The 14,434-nt window shown below is 35.7% G+C and overlaps 1 protein-coding gene across 13 annotated transcripts in view; it reads right to left on the bottom strand.

Annotated features, from left to right (window-relative positions):
* HYCC2 (hyccin PI4KA lipid kinase complex subunit 2) overlaps positions 1-14,434 on the bottom strand; it is a 78,305-nt gene that overhangs the window by 48,260 nt on the left and 15,611 nt on the right. For all 13 annotated transcript variants that reach the window (XM_045868241.3, XM_064586892.1, XM_045868242.3 and 10 more), the window contains one exon: positions 12,168-12,267. The gene's annotated coding sequence lies outside the window, so the exon portion shown is untranslated. The remainder of the gene's footprint in view (positions 1-12,167; positions 12,268-14,434) is intronic.

A 14,434-nucleotide genomic window follows, 5' to 3' on the forward strand; every position in this document is an offset into this window, starting at 1 on the left:
CGCCTGGGTGGCTCAGTTGGTTGGGCGACTGCCTTCGGCTCAGGTCATGATCCTGGAGTCCCTGGATAGAGTCCCGCATCGGGCTCCCTGCTCGGCAGGGAGTCTGCTTCTCCCTCTGACCCTCCCCACTCTCATGTGCTCTCTCTCTCATTCTCTCTCTGTCAAATAAATTAAAAAAAAAAAAAAAAAAAAGAAATGAATTCTGTTTTTAGTGGTACATTTGAAACCTATTTCCCTAATACTTTTTATATTTTCCTCAACAATTATATTTCAAAGAGGCAAAAACAAATTTAGTGAAATCAAACTGCACCTTACCCAAGACAAGCGACCAGTCTACGCTTAGAGCTTTTACCAAATATACAACTGGAATTAGTTACATATCACAGAACAAACCATGTGACAGATAATAAATGACAAGGACAAAAAAGCTAGAAATCAAGGTGATTATAAATGTATATGTACTATACGAATAAGGCCTTTGAAGAAGGTGGATTTATATATGTTTTCTATAATGGAAAGATGTCCAAGTAGAAAAAGCAAGTTGTACAATTATGTAAACTATAATTCCATTAAAAAACTATATAAAATGTGAAAAAAGCCTGGAAGCACATATATACCAAACTAGAGTGTCTACCCCTGAGAGAAGGTATACTGAGGATATTCTAATTATGTAACTTTGAATTACAGAAAAAAAAAATAAGCATGTATTATTTTTAAAGTGAGGAAGACAATTAAAAGGTCTGGGTTTTAATTAGATTTAAAGGCTCAAAAGGTAAGAACTAGAAGAAATAAAGAACTTCTTTGAGGGGGAAGGAAACATCTTCAAAGCAACTGAAATAAAAATTTCTTTATTAAAAAGATAATTATTGGGGCGCCTGGGTGGCTCAGTCGTTAAGCGTCTGCCTTCAGCTCAGGTCATGATCCCAGGGTCCTGGGATCGAGCCCCGCATCGGGCTCCCTGCTCCGCGGGAAGCCTGCTTCTCCCTCTCCCACTCCCCCTGCTTGTGTTCCCTCTCTCGCTGTGTCTCTGTCAAATAAATAAAATCTTTAAAAAATAAAATAAATAAAAATAAATAAAAAAATAAATAAAAAGATAATTATTTCCTAAGAATGTGTCAAATTTCACACTAAATTTCTACCTACAAAAAGGAATCAGATTTTCTAATTCTTCCCTTCAATTCCAAAAGGATTCTTTAATGTCTCTATATAATGCACTACACCAAGTACTATATAAGGAAGGAGTACAGAGGAGTAAGACATGTCCCTTATTTTTTTTTTTTTAAGATTTTATTTATTTGACAGAGAGAGACACAGCGAGAGAGGGAACACAAGCAGGGGGAGTGGGAGAGGGAGAAGCGGGCTTCCCGCTGAGCAGGGAGCCCGATGTGGGGCTCGATCCCAGGACCCTGGGATCATGACCTGAGCCGAAGGCAGACGCTTAACTGACTGAGCCACCCAGGCGCCCCAAGACATGTCCCTTATTTTCAAGTAGCAAATGCTGTTAAGATAGACTGATGAATTTAGTCAAAATAAATTGCAAAAGAAAAAAGAGATAGTAGGGAAACCTACAGACTAAAAGAGATTAAAAAAATCAATAGCCAAAGTATGAATCTCTTTTGGACTCTGATTCAAACAATTAAAAAGAACATTACACAACTGGAAAAAGCTGAACATGACTGGTTATCTGATGATATTAAATTAAGTAATTATTATAGGTTATTTTTATACTTGATAATGGAATTATAGTTAGGTGTTTTGTTTTTTTTTAATAGTGCTTGTCTCTTAGAGTTACATACTGACATATTTACTGTTGAAATAATGTCTGGGATTTGCCTTAAAATAATCAGGGCAGGGGCAGGGGGAACCAAACAAGGCAAGTGAATTAGGTATAGATGAAATACGATTGGACATGAATTGATAACCATTCAAGCTGGTACACAAGTTTCATTACACTATGATCATTACTTTGTTATAAGTTTGAAATGTTCCATAATAAACTTTAAGAATAAAAGGACTAATGAACACTACATAAGAAGAAAAATGCCATACCTATACAAACTCAATTTTGCAAACAATTTCTGGGAGTTCAGACCAACTAAAGCCCATTATTAATAGACATGGATACCCAAGTGACAAACTCTTGCTGAAGAAATGAGACTCTTAAAAATAACTTCACAAAATAGAGCACAACCATACATCCAAATGGTAATGCCCTTCAAAGAAATCATTTTGTAAGGTTCCTACATTTATTACAATGATTGTTCAAATCAATGTCAGAATGCCTTCTTTTCTACCAATTAAGTGCTACTAAATACTTTTTGTGTTTTTTTTTAAGGTTTTTTTTTCTTTAATATTTTATTTATTTATTAAACAGAGAGAGAGAGAGACAGAGACAGAGCAAGCACGAGCAGGGGAACAGCAGGCAGAGGAGAGGCAGGCTCCCTGCTGAGCAAGGAGCCTGATGCAGGACTTGATCCCAGGACCCCGGAATCATGACCTGAACCGAAGGCAGCCGCTTAACTGACTGAGCCACCAAGGCGCCCTGCTTTTTGAAACCTAGTTCTTCACCTAAAAATGCATTCCATGATATAATTATGATTAATGTGCTTCTTACTCTATACAAATTATACCTCAATAAAAAAATTTTTATGAATAATTGTCTAAATATCCTAAGGTAGCTGCCTCTGAAAGTTTCTCAGAACCCAAGGAGGCAACTGACTAAAAAGCAAAGGTAAGATTCAGTCAGAAATTCATTGATCCGTTCCATAAATATTTCTTAAACACCAACTTTAACAGCCATTATGCTAACAGCTGGAAATACAATGATAAAACCAGATGTAGTTTCACTATATAACAGATCATTTATCTAGTGAAGGAGACCAAACACATTTTTGCAAAGAGATGAGGAATAAGAAGAAAAGACACACAAAAGCGTAATAAAAGAAACCTAATATTGATGAAGGAATCAAAAAGGACTTCTCTAAGGTAAGCTGAGGTAACAAAGACCAAGAGAGTTAAGGAATTAAGAAAAGAACATTCTAGAAAGAGGCAATGGCCTATATACAGGCCCTGTTGCAAGAAGAAAACATAGGAAGTTAGAGAATCTGAAAGAAGATCCAAGTGACCAGGAACACAGAAAGCGAGGGATAAGAGTTGAGGGCAGAACAATAGGCATGGACCAAATGGTATAAATGGGAATTTATAGTCTGCATTAAGTATGGAAAGGACTAAGGATTTTAAGGAGATGAATAATAAGATTCAAAGTTTGAAAAGCTCACCTGGCTACAATGCAGAGAAAGGACTGGTATCCATTTTCAGAGCTAGCTACAAATTTCCCAATAGTATGAGGACCAAAAAAATTCCAGAATTGCTACAGCATTTGCTCTGAGAGTTCCTACCAAGTCTCCGGAAATTAAAACACCTGAACAGCTACTGACAATAAAAATGTTTTTTATTTACAAAGTACCTGGAAAATAAGTAAGCTAGGTTACATTTTTATTAAGCTTCAAGTAAGTATAGTAACGCAAAAACTACATTAGTTTTTTAGGAAATAATTTTTTTAGGGATAAGTTCTAATATCTTGATCTCCCTCTAACACCTCCATTCCTCTCAAGTCTCTTATGAAGGTATAAACAAAAGGGGTTGTTTTGTTAACATAATTTATAACACCTCTTCTTTCTATTACTTCATTATTTCTAATGAGCTCAGTGGACCACAAGATTAAGAAGAAAAATAGAATTTTACACTCTTTGAAAAGTGCTCCAGAAAAGGAGGTAAATACTTCTGATAATTTATTACCATGCAAGGAAGAAAAGCGTAATTTCACCGTACTGGTGACAGAAAGGACTTATTGACAATAAACAAAATGGAACTTAAAAATAAACTCCTGTATCTCTATCGCTGGATTTCAATTGATTTTTATTTTTTATTTAATGGACAATTAAAAAGCTTTTTCTGCTCTGTATATCAACTGTTATCTCTATAATTTTACAAATATACTTAGCTACAAATATGAATTAATGGTTGATATTCTATTATGAAGTGTTAAAATATTGTAAATATATACCTGTAAAAAAAAAAAAAAGGAACTTAGCTCAACTACCTACCGCACCCACGAAGATTAAACAGAGTCAACCATTTGGTATGTATTTTCCTTCCAGATATATATTTATGTACATGCATGTTCATACATGTGTGTATATAGTTTAAATATAGTCATTTGTTCATCATACATAGTATCCTTCAACACGTTTTTTTCAATTGCTAAAAATATGAAAGACCTATAGATCTCTTTTTAACAGCTGTCGTGTTATTGATCCAAACACTTATTCATTTAATAAATTACCAGGACACATAGATTGTTTTCAATTTTCTATATTACAAAAAAAATGCAGCAATGAACATCTTTATACACAGGTATACATTTCTGTTGTTCCTTTCTATAGTATAAATTCTAAAAATTGGATTTGAACTTTTAAGGCCATAGATAGAAATATTATTGATAGCATATCTATATATAAATAAACTCTCAAAACCATAATCCATCATATAATTTTTTTTTTAAAGATTTTATTTATTTATTTGACAGAGAGAGAGCACAAGTAGGCAGAGAGGCAGGCAGAGGGAAAGGGAGAAGCAGGCTCCCCGCTGAGCAGGGAGCCTGATGTGGGACTCGATCCCAGGACCCTGGGATCATGACCTGAGCCCAAGGCAGCTGCCTAACCGACTGAGCCACCCAGGCACCCTCCATAAAATTTTTTTTTTTTTTTAAAGATTTTATTTATTTGACAGAGAGAGACACAGTGAGAGAGGGAACACAAGCAGCGGGAGTGGGAGAGGGAGAAGCAGGCTTCCCATGGAGCAGGGAGCCCGACGCGGGGCTCAGTCCCAGGACCCTGGGATCATGACCTGAGCCGAAGGCAGACGCTTAACGACTGAGCCACCCAGGCGCCCCCATCAAATATTTTCAAAACATATGACTGTCATATGTACAGAGTAATTTCTCACTGCTCTACTTATAAAGCTAATACCTCAGCATAAAAATATCTAATCTAAATAAATCAAAAAATAAAATGTTTAATTTTCCTACATTTATTAATATGATATACATGACTTTTAAAACTAGGATCATGAAAATGGTATAAGAATATTCAACTGAGTACCTATTGCCACAACATTAAAGATTTAATACACAAAATGCTGTGATGTACTTGAAAGAGACATGGCAAAAAGATACCAGAATATATTTTATAGTATTTTAAAAGCCACTCTGCTTATTTAGTTAAGGTGTCAATCTTCTAAAATTAAAAACCACATTTATAGTTTACTCTTTAAACAATCTGGAAGTTATTTTAGAATGTGATATGAGATTAAGATCTAACAATGGGGACACCTGGGTGGCTCAGTCGGTTAAGCGTCTGCCTTCAGCTCAGGTCATGATCCCAGGGTCCTGGGATCGAGTCCCGCATCGGGCTCTCTGCTCCACGGGGAGCCTGCTTGCTTCTCCCTCTGCCTCTGTCTCTCATGAATAAATAAATAAAAAAATCTAAAAAAAAAAAAAAAAGATCTAACAATGTTTTTCTCCCAATAGTTCTCAATTGTTCTAATACATTTTATGTCCATTTATTTCCTCAGTAACTTGAAATGCTATTTTTATCATATACTAATACGTCTTATATACATCTGAAACTATTTCTGAGCTACTCTTCCCATTAATTTTGTGCTGGGACTGTTTTAATTACTGTGACTTAGTAAAAAATATTACAAGTCCTATCATTCACATACATATGTATATAAATATATATATATATATAGCATTTGCATTCTTTTCATAAAAACATTTTGCACTATTATTGCCTGCTTCATTCTTCCAAATGAATATTAGCATTACACTGATGAGTTTCTTTCCTACGTTCCATCTTCATAGGAATTAAATTTACAGATTAATTCCAAATGACATCTTCACAACATTGAGTTACCCCATACAGAAGCAGAGCATTACTCTTTATTAAAAATCCTCTTCTAGGGTGCCTGGGTGGCTCAGGTGGTTAAGCAACTGCCTTTGGCTCAGGTCATGATCATGGAGTCCCAGGATCGAGTCCCATGTCGGGCTCTCCGCTCAGTGGGGAGTCTGCTTCTCCCTCTGACCCTTTCTCCTCTCATGCTCTCTCTCACTCTCTCTCTCCAATAAATAAATAAAATCTTTAAAAAAAAAAAAATCCTATTCTGGGGCACCTGGGTGGCTCAGTCGTTAAGCATCTGCCTTAAGCTCAGGTCATGATCCCAGAGTCCTGGGATCAAGCCCCGCATCCGGCTCCCTGCTCAGCGGAAAGCCTGCTTCTTCCTCTCGCACTCCCCCTGCTTGTGTTCTCTCTCTCCTCTCTGTGAAATAAATAAATAAAATCTTTAAAAAAAAAAAAAATCCTCTTCTATAAGTATAAATCAGTATAAATTTTATTTTTTTCTTCATATACACCAACACACTTCAATTAAGTTGATTCCTTCAATTAAGTTAATTCCTATACTTTATATTTTCTTGTTGCCACTGTGATTCTTTTTCATTATGTTTTCTCACTAGCTATTGTTACACAAAATAAATACTTTAAAAAATCAAAATGAGCAAGTATTTAATAAATATTTAAAATACTGAAAATCGTTTAAATCAAAATTTATGTTTTAGGAAAACTAGTGTTTCTAGTATGTTCTTTTTGCTAACTACAAGGGATTAGAAGATTTTTAAAATGTATGCTACTACTTTATAGAAAAGGGAAAGGAAAATAACTACAATTAATATTTTTTCCAATTCTCTACAAAGAACAACTGCTTTTAAAAGAAAAAAGAAACCCAAATATTATTTTCAAAAAGAAACACAAATCTTTTTAATCTAATATATATTGTATCAGAATCCCTATTTGATATGGGGCCTGGAATATATTTTTTGAAAAGAACCCCAAGTAATCCTTCAGTTAAAAAAAAAAAAAGTATCACATCGGGTTACATTTCTTACTTTAAATTCCTATCTGATCTCTCCTATAACCACAAGTTTGCTTAGCAAATCACTTTAGCTTCTACCAATACTATTTTAAAAATGACTGCCTGATGAATTACAGATCTGTACCTCTGAAACAAGTAATACATTATATGTTAACTAAAATAAAAAATAGGGCACCTGGGTGGCTCAGTTGTTAAGTGTCTGTCTCTGGCTCAGGTCATGATCCCAGGGTCCTGGGATCGAGCCCCGCAGTGTCGGGCTCCCTGCTCAGTGGGAAGCCTGCTTCTCCTTCTCCCACTCCCCTTGCTTGTGTTCCCTCTCTCTGTCTCACTCTGTCAAATAAATTTATAAAATCTTTAAAAAAATAAAAATAAATAAAAATAAAAGACTGCAAGGTAATACCTTTAAATACAGAAAGACAGTGGTATTAATAATTATAATCAAGCACCACCATATTTCCTCAACTCTACAATACCACTGATTTTTTTTTTAAAGATTTTATTTGAGAGAGAGTGAGAGACAGAGCACAAGAGCGGGGAGGGTCAGAGGGAGAAGAAGACTCCCTGATAAGGAGGGAGCCCAATGCGGGACTCAACCCTGGGACTCTGGGATCATGACCTGAGCCGAAGGCAGTCGCTTAACCAACTGAGCCACCCAGGCACCCTACAATACTACTAAAATTTTAAGACTGTAATTTATTAACAAATTTAAGTAGAAAATGAGAAACAAATCTTTATTAATAAACAAAGTTTAACTAAAGGACAAAAACATAAGCTTATCCATATAATCATATATGACTTTTAAATCATCCTTTACATTTCTGGACATCTTTATTCTTTATACTAGCCATATGGCACACTCTCCCAAGCTCTTTCTATATATGTCTGGATTATACTCAGTTCAAATGTCACCCCCTCAGAGAAGCCCTCTCTACTTACTATACTTAAATTCGCTCCCCCAAGTTCCTCCTCCTTCCAAACCCTACCATTCTGTCCATTTCCTTCATAGCATTTAGCAAAATCTGTAATTATCTTATTTAAGTATTACTGTCTGTCTTTCCCACCAGAACCTGTACTTCACAGGGACAGGTTTTGTATCTCAAGTACGAGGCACATAACCGGCACTCAAACATCTATTGATTTAGTTGGGCTTATGAACTCAATGACTTAGCACCTTTAACAATGACAGTTTTATTTTCGGTCATAATAAAACCTGAGATTTCTGCCTGCATTTTCCATGTGATTAAGCTTAATAATTTTATTTTCCCAAATTAAATATAGTTGGAGGTTAACAGCTTCTTTAAAAAGCACCTGATTTCAGAAATGTTAAAAGGTGAAAAAAATTACCTTAAAAGTGAGGAAAAAATAAATTATTAGTAAGCCTATCAAGTATAAACACTGTATCAGCTGTTTTCTATATCTTATCTGATTTAATAAGGCAATAGAAATCTAGTGGTTTAGAGCAGCAGTTCTCAACTTTTGTCTCAGAACCCCCTTTCACTCTTACATTTAAAAAGTCTATTAATTGGGGCGCCTGGGTGGCTCAGTCATTAAGCGTCTGCCTTCGGCTCAGGTCATGGTCTCAGGGTCCTGGGATCGAGCCCCACATCGGGCTCCCTGCTCCGCGGGAAGCCTGCTTCTCCCTCTCCCGCTCCCCCTGCTTGTGTTCCCTCTCTCGCTGTGTCTCTCTCTGTCAATTAAATAAATAAAATCTTAAAAAAAAAAAAAAAGTCTATTAATTCATTTAGGGGCACCTGGGTGGCTCAGTCGTTAAGCATCTGCCTTTGGCTCTGGTCATGATCCCAGGGTCCTGGGATTGAGCCCCACATCGGGCTCCCTGCTCCACGGGAGGCCTGCTTCTCTCTCTCCCGCTCCCCCCGCCTGTATTCCCTCTCTAGCTGTGTCTCTCTCTGTGCAATAAATAATAAATAAAATCTTTAAAAAAAGGTCTATTAATTCATTTTAAAAATAACATGTTAACATAAATAACATTTTTTTACAAAAATGTTTTAAATCAAAATTTTCTTTTTCCATAACAAAAACAAATTTGGTGAGAAAAGTAGTGCATACTGTTTTACATATTTTGTAAATCTCGTAATTCTGCATTTAATTGGTTGCTAAGAACCTTCACTCTATATTTATCAGAAAATGACAATGAAGGCAGCAAATACTGTTTTGACCGCCACAAACCCACTTAAAGGATCCCCAGGACACACGTTGAGCATGGACTCTGGAACCAGATTGTCTAGGTTTAGGGTCACTTACTACAGCTATGTTTAAGCCCTCTTACCCCCTTCCTAGCTACACTTTTGTGTCTCATTTCTCTCATTTCAAAAAGGATAACAGCAGCACAGTAGTAATTTCATACAATTATTGTGTACTTAGGACAGTTCTTGTCACAAAGTAACCACTATAAATGTTTGCTACAAATATTATATACTTAATTTTCCTGATCCTATATACTATAATATAGCCTCTGTTATTCCCAAATAATAGACAAGAAAATTAAAGGGTAAAGAGGTCGAATGACCCACACAAGGTAAAACGGTTTAACTGGTAGAACTTAGATTTAATTTAATGCCTATTCTAAAGTGAACAGTTGAAAAATGTACCTTGGCCCCTTTCTTATAGCTCACTCTACTCCCCACATAGCTTCCTATGTCCTGGCCATACTCTCCTTTCCATTTTTCCATAGCCTTGTGCACCCCTTCACTCCAGGGATTCTGTATAGACTGTTCCAGCCTAGAATGCTGTCCTACTACTGTTATTTAAATAGCTGGCGGCTTCCAGTCCTGTTAATCTCAGCAGGCCAGTCTTGACCACTTTATCTAAACAGCATCCCCTTCTCCCTTTTCTAGTATTTTCCATTCCAACAAATATGTTCATTTCCTTCCTAGTGCTTTGAATTTTGTACCTTGTTTCTTTTTTTTTTTTTTGATTTTATTTTATTTGAGAGAGAGAGAATGAGAGAGAGAGAGGGCATGGGGGGGAGGGTCAGAGGGAGAAGCAGACTCCCCGCTGAGCAAGGAGCCCGATGCGGGACTCGATCCTGGGACTCCAGGATCACGACCTGAGCCGAAGGCAGTCGCTTAACCAACTGAGCCACCCAGGCGCCCCTGTACCTTGTTTCTTAGATCTTATTACTTATTGTCTATCTTCCCCATCAGATTGTGAGTTACATGAAAACAAAATCCATTTCTGTTTCGCTCACATTTGAATGTTCACTATGTACTCAAAGCTAACAAGCATACTATGGTATCCAGACTTATGGCAGGTACTTATGTGTATTTGTTGAATCGATGAACCACACTGCTTATGTGACCTTGGACAAATCATTTAAACCCTCTGGGCTTCAGTTTTCTACAAGGGTAAGTTACTTACTACATCTAAAATCCTAAAAATAGGGGTGCCTGGGTGGCTCAGTCATTAAGCGTCTGCCTTCGGCTCAGGTCGTGATCCCAGGGTCCTGGGATCGAGCCCCGCATTGGGCTCCCTGTTCCACAGGAAGCCTGCTTCTCCCTCTCCCACTCCCCCTGCTTGTGTTCCCTCTCTCGCTGTCAAATAAATAAAATCTTTAAAAAATAAATAAGTAAAGAAAATCCTAAAAATATATTTTAGTACCTTTATTTGAAAATAGAATAATACGGTTACAGAGAAATTTGTAAATATGGATTTCTGAACTATTCCCAGTATCTTAGTATCTAGAGGTAGCTGGGAACATAGTTATAAATGTACAGCCAGTTTTCTTTTTACTTACCCATACAATATATAATTCTGAAGGTTTTTTCTACTACATATTATATCCATCCCATTACCTGGGATATAAAAACTGTATTTAAAAGCAAACATCAAGTAGCGCCTGGCTGACTCAGTCAGTAGAGCATGCAACTAGATCTCGGGGTCATGAATTCGAGCCCCATGTTGGGCCTACAGATTACTTAAAAAAAAAAAATTAGGGGCGCCTGGGTGGCTCAGTCATTAAGCGTCTGCCTTCGGCTCAGGTCATGGTCCCAGGATCCTGGGATCGAGGCCCGCATTGGGCTCTGCTCAGCCTGCTTCTCCCTCTCCCACTCCCCCTGCTTGTGTTCCCTCTCTCACTGTCTCTTTCTCTGTCAAATAAATAAATAAAATCTTAAAAAAAAAAAAAATTAAAATCTTAAAAGCAAAATTCAAGCCAATATTCCAGCTTGCAGCTCAATTCAGGCCATACTGCCTCACTTTCAGAGTATTTAACAAAGTAAAAAAGATATCACGGAAAATAATTATCTTTTTGGTGACCATGGTAATGGCAACTTTTATTAGCAAGCCCTGAATACAACATAATGAACAAAATAATAAACTGCTGGAACAAGATCTGATGGAGGTCAATAATTACTTGCCAGGAAGCAAACTCACAGAACTCATCCAAGTACAATAAGCTTTCCATTGCCTACATTGGTAGAAACTGTGTCTTAGCTGACAGTAAGCATGTATTTTTTTTTTTTTTTTGGAAACTGTAGACCAACATTATTGGATAAACAAAGCTATACAATTATCAGGGAATCATATGAAATAGTAAAAAATGGTTTTACTACTGCAAATTTTCAAACTAAGCCAAAAACTATGAAAATATTTCAAGGTATAATTCTGAAATTTAAGCACTCAAGACGTGTGGTTATTATAAATACCAGCTTCTCTAACAAATAACCTAGGGCTGCACCATTCAATATGATAGCCACTAGCTACATGTGGCTATTTTAAATTAATTAAAATAAAATAAAATTTAAAGATTCAGTTCCTCAGTTGCACTAGCTACATTTCAAGTGCTCAGTAGTTACATGTGGCTATTATCTCCTATACTGGAGAGCATGGACACAGAACATGAACATCATCAGAGAAATTCTACTGGACAGGACTAATCTCGGTGTAGCCACATAATATAATTATGCTGAGTATATTCAATTATTCAATAACTGTAAAGATCAGGCAACAAGGTTAAAAGGCACAACAATTCAAAAGGAAATACTTTCAAAAGTAAAACTCCAAGGCAATAATTAAGATGTGATTATTTCAAGTCTCTTAGGTAAAATTGCCAAATAAATAGAAACTATCCACCAAAGATAACCAAAAATTCTAATGACTAATTGTATGGAAAACTCATTCTTTATCCTTTAAAAAGTTAAGTTCCATAATTTTACCTCTGTTCTAAGATCAGTTTTCTAAAGGAGGAGGTGGCACAGGAATGCGGCAGAATTCAAGTGTGGAATTCATTTGTTGAGACTTAAATATTCTCCAGCTCTATAAAAAATAAAAATTAAAAACTATGAAATACTGAGATAATATTCTTAAAATGTAATGAAGAGAACTTTAATAACACATTTATAACACAATTTATCTATTTTTTGAAATAATTAAGGATTAAAAAACTTTCTATAATAACCAGCATACACTTGTGTACCATCATCAAACCTAATTTAAAAAATACCAGATTTGGTGAATAGGAGTCCCACTTTTAGTTTCAAATTTCCCATTAATCATCTGTAAGACCTTGAATAGGTACTTAAATATTCTGGAGCTTCACTTGAATTATCTATAAAATTAAGTCCTTTTCAATCAAAAATTCTATGAATCCAACTTTTGGAACATGTTACAGTGATATCACTCTCATACACGCATGTGCAAACAATCATTAAAATTTCAATATGCTGTGTAACATCAGACTTAAATAAGAAGTATCAATGGCTATAAAATCATTTTGGTGAGATTCAGAGAACTGAAAATTTTATCATTTTTAAAAAGCACACAGAAAATGCTATTATTTGAAATTTGGGTACAAAACATATTAAAAGCTTTTTTGATCAGAGAGAATCCTTTTCAGATTGCTAAAAGTATACTTTCCTCATAAAGTAAAAACTATTTTCAAGTAGTTGCTGACCACATTATGCTCTACCATTTTGATTCAAAACTGTATCACAACTTTAAAATCTAAAACCCTCCAAAAGTAACATTTTTAAATATGTTCATTAACAAAATGTGATTTAAAAAAATACAAATAATACAATAAAATTCTCTTGGAGTTAAGTTACATTATCATTTGCAAAATCTCTGATGTTTTTCAAACTAAAGATATGTTAGGGCCTCCTAATACAACAATAGCAGCTGACTTTTTAGCTCTTATCTACTATCACATGAGATTTTCACTTCCTGAGTTAGCAGTGGGTTAAAAAACTTGAAAAGGACTAACATAATATCTCTGGAAAGATACACCAGGAGCTGATCATACTTTGGGAAGGGACATTTGATGTAAAAGAAGCTCACTCTCTTTTTTTAATATTTTATTTTTAAGTAATCTCTACACCCAACATGGGGCTCAAACTCATCTCCAAGGATCAAGAGTTGCATGCTCTACCAACTGAGCCAGCTAGGCACCCCAAGGAAACTCTCGTTTTGTACCTTGGGAATTCTGAGCCACCAAGACAACTGCCAGATTTTGAAGCAGTGCAAGCAGGCAGTCTTGAAAGCTAGAGGGTCTCCAAAAATCTTTCAGGGTTAATGAAACAGATATTCACTAGGTTCTCAATTTAAGAAAGAGGGGGGGAAAAAAAAGCCAACAGGGCAAAGGATAGGAAATGGAGATTTATTAAACTTTAACACAGCTCAACTCTTGATAAACTGGAAGAAATAAGCCCGTCAGTCATTTGAGCAACAGAAAAAACATGGGAACCCTGTCAGGAAGGTAACACTGGAGCCTCTATGGTTCTTTCATACGTAAGGTCTGGCACAAAATAAAAAATTATTAAATATGCTAAGTGACAAATATATGACCAATAATTAAGAGAAAACTAGACAGAGTCAGATCCACAGATGATCCAATAATAGAGTTCATACACAAGGAGAACAATTTTAAATAATTCTGAATAACATACTAAAGAAAACAAAGGGGAAAATGGACCAAATGGATGAGACGGAGAATTTCACCAATGAATTAGGATCTATAAAAATAATTAAATGTACATTCTAGAACTGAAAAATACAATATATGAAATTAAGAACTCAATATATTGGTTTTATAGCAAACTGGACACAGCAGACCATACGATTAGAAGACTAAGTCAGTAAGAAATACCAAACTATAGCTGGAGAAAGAAATTAGGAAAGAAGACAGAAAGAAGAGTGGAAGGTACAGGAAAAGTTAGAGAAGAGGGTTAAGAGAAATGGAAGACATGCTCAAAATGTCTAGTATACATACAACCAAAGTCCCAGACAGGAGAAGAAAGAGATATAAGCAATATTCAAAGAGAGAATAACAAGAGTTTTACAAAACTGTTGAAAGAAATCATTTCAGAGATTCAAGATACTCTGCCAACTCCAAGCAGAATATACTCAAAGAAAACCATGCCCACGATATCATAATCAAACTATGAAAGGAAAGAGTGAAGGAAGAGAAAATTCATAGAAAAAAATT

This window comes from Mirounga angustirostris, unplaced genomic scaffold (assembly GCF_029215605.1).
Source record: "Mirounga angustirostris isolate CCGP_5_RB_7025 unplaced genomic scaffold, mMirAng1.0.hap1 SCAF_3, whole genome shotgun sequence".
In the NCBI taxonomy this organism is placed as follows: domain Eukaryota; kingdom Metazoa; phylum Chordata; class Mammalia; order Carnivora; family Phocidae; genus Mirounga; species Mirounga angustirostris.